Source organism: Corythoichthys intestinalis, chromosome 2 (genome assembly GCF_030265065.1).
Source record: "Corythoichthys intestinalis isolate RoL2023-P3 chromosome 2, ASM3026506v1, whole genome shotgun sequence".
In the NCBI taxonomy this organism is placed as follows: domain Eukaryota; kingdom Metazoa; phylum Chordata; class Actinopteri; order Syngnathiformes; family Syngnathidae; genus Corythoichthys; species Corythoichthys intestinalis.
This window is the reverse complement of record NC_080396.1, coordinates 75,919,495-75,926,226: the sequence shown is the minus strand read 5'-3', so window position 1 is coordinate 75,926,226 and position 6,732 is coordinate 75,919,495. Positions and strand designations below refer to the sequence as shown.

Below are 6,732 nucleotides of genomic sequence, written 5' to 3'. Positions count from 1 at the left end.
TTATGAATCGTAATCGAATCTTCACGTGTCAAATCGCGATGCATCTAATAATCGATTTTTTGGAACTCCCTTAATGTCTATGATCTCGGTGGTCCTCCTCCGTTCGCCAGTCTTTATGCAATGCTGGCCAAAAGTATTGGCACTCCTGCAATTCTGTCAGATAATGCCCAGTTTCTCCCAGAACATGATTACAAATGCTTTTGTAGTAATATCTTCATTCATTTTGCTTGCAATGAAAAAACACAAAAGAGAATGGGAAAAAAATTAAAACACTATCATTTTACACAAAACTCCAAAAATGGATCGGACAAAAGTATTCGCACCCTTTGAAAAATCATGCGATGCTTCTCTAATTTGTGTAATTAACAGCACCTGTTGCTTAGCTGTGGCACATAACAGGTGGTGGATTAAAGTTGACTCAACCTCTGTCCTCTGTCTTTGTGTGTACCACATTGAGCATGGAGAAAAGAAAGAAGACCAAAGAACTGTCTGAGGACTTGAGAAACAAAATTGTGATAAAGCACAGGCAATCTCAAGGCTGCAAGACCATCTCCAAAGACCTGAATGTTCCTGTGTCTACCGTGCGTAGTTTCATCAATAAGTGTAAAGCCCATGGCATTGTAGCTAACTTCCCTAAATGTGGACAGAAAAGAAAAATTTACTAGAGATATCAATGAAAGATTGTGCGGATGGTGGATAAAGAACCTCGACTAAAATCGAAACAAGTTCAAGCTGTCCTGCAGTCCGAGGGTCCAACAGTCTCAACCCGTACTATCCGTCGGCGTCTGAATGAAAAGGAACTCTATGGTAGGATACCCAGGAAGACCCCACTTCTGACCCAGAGACATAGAAAAGCTAGGCTGGAGTTTGCCAAAACTTACCTGAGAAAGCCAAAAACGTTTTGTAAGCATGTTCTCTGGTCAGATGAGACAAAAGTAGAGCTCTTTGGGAAAAGGCATCAACATAGAGTTTACAGGAAAAAAAAAAACGAGGCCTTCAAAGAAAAGAACATGGTCCCCTCAGTGAAACATGGCAGAGGTTCCCCTTATGTTTTGTGGTTGCTTTGCTGCCTCTGGCACTGGACTGCTTGACCGTGTTTACGGCATTATGAAGTCTAAAGACTACCAACAAATTTTGCAGCATGATGTAGGGCCCAGTGTGAGAAAGCAGGGTCTCCCTCAGAAATCATGGGTCTTCCAGCAGGACAATCACCCAAAACACACTTCAAAAAAGTACTAGAAAATGGTTTGAGAGAAATAATAATAATAATAATGCATTTTATTTATAACGCACTTTACATTTAACAAACAAATCTCAAAGAGCACATTGGCAAAAAAGAAAATAATAAATAAAATGAAAAAGACTAAGAATAAAACAGTAAAAGCAAAACAGACACAAGCACAGATAAAATCAGATGCCAATCAGATAGAAGTAAGTCAAATAAAATTAGCTAGAATAAGCTTTTTTAAAAAGGTGAGTTTTTAGTCCTTTTTTAAATGCATCCACCGTCTGCGGGGCTCTGAGATGGTCTGGAAGGGCGTTCCACAGACGGGGAGCAGCAGCTGCAAAGGCCCTGTCGCCCATAGTCTTGAGCCGAGTCCTGGGCGGGAGTAGACGGTGCTGTTGGCCTGACCGGGTTCTGTCTGAAGTATGTAATGTGAGGAGTTCGGTGAGGTAGGTGGGGGCTACACCGTGTAGACAGTGATGGGTGTGAAGGAGGATTTTGAATTCAATACAGAGGTGAACAGGGAGCCAGTGTAGGGTGCGGAGGATGGGGGTGATGTGCTCATGTTTACGCACCCTCATCAGGACCCTGGCAGCGCTGTTTTGGACATACTGAAGCCTCTGTAGGCTCTTGCCAGGGATCCCGATGAGGAGTGCATTGCAATAGTCCAACCTGGAGGAGATAAAGGCATGTACGAGTCTCTCTGCAGCAGGACGGGAGAGAGATGGCCGGAGTTTGGCAATATTGCGGAGGTGAAAGAAGGAGGTTTTGCAAATGTAATTGATGTGATTGTTAAAGCTAAGATGGGGGTCAAACCTGACTCCCAAATTAGTCACAGAAGGGGAGAGGGAAGATTTGTGGCCGAAAAAGGAGACTGAGGAAATGGGGGCGGAACGGAGCTGGTGAGGGGTACCAATGTGAATGGCTTCTGTTTTGGAGCTGTTCAGCTGCAGGAAGTTTTCACTCATCCAAGCCTTTATCTCCTCCAGGCAGGAGTCAAGTTGAGAAACAGAGGAGGAGGGGGTGGAGGACGGAGTGACCTTGAAATATAGTTGTGTGTCGTCAGCATAGCAATGGAATTGTATTCCATGCCTGCTGACGACACGACCGAGGAGTAGTATGTAAATGGTGAAGAGGGTTGGACCGAGCACAGAGCCCTGGGGGACTCCGCAGACAACAGTGTTAGGGCGGGATTTAGCATCCCCCAGGGCTACCAACTCGGTCCTTCCCCTGAGGTATGAGTTAAACCACTGTAGGGCAGTGCCAGAGATACCTATATCGTGTTGGAGGCGGTGAAGGAGGATGTGATGATCAACAGTATCAAATGCAGCAGAGAGGTCGAGAAGGATAAGGTGGGAAGTAGAACCGGAGTCAGAGGTCATCAGAAGGTCATTGGTGACTCTGATGAGCGCTGTCTCGGTGCTGTGGGATGGACGAAAACCAGATTGGAATTTTTCATATAAACGATTTGATTTCAGGTGGTTATGGAGTTGGATGGATACAGTTTTTTCAAGAATTTTGGAAATGAAGGGGAGATTGGAGATGGGTCTATAATTTGACAGAGGATCGGGATCAAGAGTGGGTTTTTTGAGGAGGGACTTGATGATACCTGTTTTGAGGGTGGCCGGAACATGCCCGGTTTGAAGGGAAAGATTGATAATTTTTGTTATTAAGTGGCTAATGGAGTGGCAGTGTGCTTTAAGCAGAGGGGAAGGAAAGGGGTCTAAGGAGCAAGTGGATGGTTTGGATTTATTGATGACCTTCACGACCTCCTGCTGCACTGTGGGGGAAAAGTGAGACAGGTTGTGGGTGACGGGTGCAATGTCACATGATGTGACAGAACTGTAAGTATGGGAGAAAGACGCGCGGATATTGTGTATTTTGGTAGTGAAGAAGTCCATGAATTTGTTGCACTGTGAGACTGTCTGATTGTGGTGTACTATAGTTGGAGGTTTAAGGAGGTGTTTGACGGTGGTGAAGAGTTGTTTGGAGTTACCTAAGTTACTGTTAATAATGTTGGAGTAGTGAGCTAACCTGGCCCTGGAGAGTTCTTTGGCATATTTCCGTTGATGTTCCCGGTAGGCCAACTTATGCACCAGCAGCCGTGATGTAACATAGGCCCGCTCCAGGACTCGGCCAGTCCTTTTTAGTGTTCTCAGCTCCTCTGTGAACCAGGGAGCTGAACGGGTGAAGGTGACTGTCCGGTTTTTTTGTGGCGCATGAGTGTCAAGGATAGACAGGAGATTGTGGTTGTAGTAATCCATGAGTCCAGTGACTGATGTATTTGGAGGAGGGGAAAGGAGCTGCAGATGCTGACTGAGGGATGTGGAGTCGATGTTCTTGAAATTCCTGAAGGATATATGACGACGTAGTTTGGTGAGGGGGGCAGGGAGAGGGATTTTGAAGGTGACTGCATGGTGATCAGAAATGCCAATGTCCTGGATATGAAGATCTGAAATGTGAATGGAATCTGTAATGACTAAGTCCAAGGTGTGGCCCTTGGTGTGGGTGGGACCATCGACAGATTGGTGGAGATTGAGACAGTCCAGAACCTGTTTGAATTCTGCAGCCAATCGACAGGAGAGTGAGTCCATGTGAATGTTGAAATCGCCCAGTACCAGTACGTTAGCGTGTAGGGTGCAAAGTGAAATGAGAAAATCATGAACTTCAGAGAGGAATGATGGATGTGGTTTTGGGGGGCGATAAATAACTGCTATGGTTGCAGAAGTGGCGTGATGTGAAGTGATGTGTTTACAGTTGAATACCAGGTGTTCAAAAGTGTTGACGTCTGGGACAGACAGTAAGGATGTTTGGATGGTGCTACGGTGAAATACAGCGAGGCCACCCCCCCGGCCAGTAGTGCGAGCCTTACTGAGGTAGTTATATCCAGGGGGGCAAGCCTCATTGAGGACAGAATAAACATCCGGCTGCTGCCAGGTCTCCGTGAGACAGAGAATGTCTATTTTCTTGTCTGTGATATGATCTTGGATGAGTCCAGCTTTGTTAGACAGTGATTGCACATTGAGTAGTTCCAGTGTGGAATAGCTTGTAGAGTCCGGTCCAGTTAGTGGGCGAAGAACGCTGTGATCCACTCCGGATTTTCTCACCGCCGAGCCGCACGAACCCCCACCTCCAGCATTCGAAGCAATGGCGCGCACCACCGGCCAGAGGGATGCGATGCGCCCGGCACGGTCACCGAGACCCGACTGAACAAACCGGCGACCGGATCCTCTATGGATGTAGCGGGGTCGGCATGGGAGATGGAACTCACCAGAAGACGCGCCGGTGTGACGGGAGCTCTGAAGCGGCACAAAGATGACGGTGGAGTGGCCAGGAGCACCGGCGCTAGCCATTAGCCAGGATCCCGGCGAGCGACGATGGGTGGCAGCCGCGCAGCCAGCACGATCGCAAGCCCCCACAGAGACGGCAGTCCACCCCCAGACACCCACTCGAGGGCAGACAGCAAGCACGAGCCGATAATAGGTGAACAGATAGATGTCTGCTCAAACGCCAGCACCGAGGTGAGCTTGACAGCTAGCTCCGTGTTAGCAACGCCATTCAGGCTGAAGGTTCACCGGGCTTGATGGTAAAATGTATTAAAAGAAAGGAGCGATGGTGGGAACGTGGAGAGCCAAAGTGGAAAAAAAATAACTTATCTCGTGGAGGACGGATTTGAAGGGTTATGTGGTGTGCGGGAATGAATCCGGTATGGAGAAGCGGCGAACAGTCAACGCCAGCGTCCTCTCCCACTGAAGACCTACAAAGTGGACAGCAATGAGTCCAGACCTGAATCCCATAGAACACCTGTGGAAGGATCTGAAAATGGCAGTTTGGAGAAAGCACCCTTCAAATCTCAGAGACCTGGAGCAATTGGCCAAAGAAGAATGGTTTAAAATTCCAGCATTGTAAGAAACTCATTGATGGATACAGGAAGCGGTTGTTCGCAGTTATTTTGTCTAAAGGTTGTGCAACAAAGTATTAGGCTGAGGGTGCCAATACTTTTGTCTGGCCCATTTTAGGAGTTTTGTGTAATATGATAGTGATTTTATTTTTTTCATTCTCTTTTGTATTTTTTCATTGCAAGCAAAATAAATGGAGATATTATTCCCAGAGCATCTATAATTGCAATCATTTTTTGGGAGAAATTGAGCATTATCTGACAGAATTGCAGGGGTGACAATACTTTTGGCCAGCGGTGTAATATTAGCATTAAAGAATGAGCCCAGGGAAGGAAACGGCATGAGTTGGGTTCCAGAAAACAATTAAACATATACCGTATGGATTTCAAGTCCATTGGCTGAACACAAGTTATGATGATCGCATTAGCAAGAATACCTGTACAGAGCAATAGATCGAAATGCATATCCGTTGTTGGCAGGACTCGAACCTGCGAGGGGAGACCCCAATGGATTTATTAGCATTCAATCATCACCCGATTGAAGGAATAGGTATGAAATTGGGCTCTAGAAAACAAGCATTGCTGTCAGGAATGAAGAAGAGCTTCAAGTCTATTGGCTGAAGACAAGATATGACGCTAACATTTGCATCAATGCTTGGACCAATCAAGTAAGAATCTTTAGTATCACACGTCCACTGTCAGCAGGACTCGAACCTGGAAGGGAGACCTTAACCACTCGGCCACAACAACTACCATGATATAAGTAAATGCTAATATTAGCATTCAATGAGGAGCCGACTGAAGTAAACAACATGAAGTTGGGTTCCAGAAAGCAATTAAAGATATGCCGTGCAGATTTCAAGTTTATTGGCTGAACGCAAGATGTGACACTAACATTAGCAGCATTGATTGTACCAAGTAATGGCGCAATCATTAATAAAGCATGCCCGTTGTTGGCAGGACTCGAACCTGCGAGGGGGGACCCCAATGGATTTCAAGTCCATCGCCTTAACCACTCGGCCACAACAACTGCCAGCATGTAGTGGAATGCTACTTTTAGCATTCAATAATCACCCTATTGCAGGAATCCATGTTTAATTTTAGAAAGAAATTAATAAAAAATATATATGAATATATTTAAATAAAGGGTTTTCAAGCACTTCAAATGTAAGAATTATGATAAGTTTAAATTACTGTCACACTGAATTATTTTTAAACCAGAATAAATTAGAATATATGTTTGTTTTTATTAAATATTCAAAGAGTGAGTCCACTCATATCAGCTCAAGCTGCTCACTTACACACAGTAAGTTGCCACAGCAACTGTTTAACAAGTTAAACGATTATTAACGCATACGGCGCTTTCAGACATCTCTGGCAAGAGGAAACTTTAACATCTGTCAATCATCGTTAACTTTAGTAAGCAACTCCAGTGCACTGCCTGACCAAGAAAAAGAGCAGTTTACAAAATAGTGTCAAAAGGTGCAATTTTTGGAATGTAAATGACTCCGTGCTCATTTGCTCAACCTCGATGTGCAATATGTCAAATTAAAGCTAAGATGTTAAAATTTTATGACCAGTTGTCAAAACCGTACTAAGATTTTTTGTT

At 45.1% G+C, this 6,732-nt stretch overlaps 1 non-coding gene across 1 annotated transcript; it reads right to left on the bottom strand.

Annotated features, from left to right (window-relative positions):
• Window positions 1-6,071: 6,071 nt before the first annotated feature.
• trnas-uga (transfer RNA serine (anticodon UGA)) lies at window positions 6,072-6,153 on the bottom strand. Its single transcript has one exon. It is a non-coding gene; the product is annotated as a tRNA-Ser (tRNA).
• Between the last annotated feature and the right edge of the window lie 579 nt (window positions 6,154-6,732).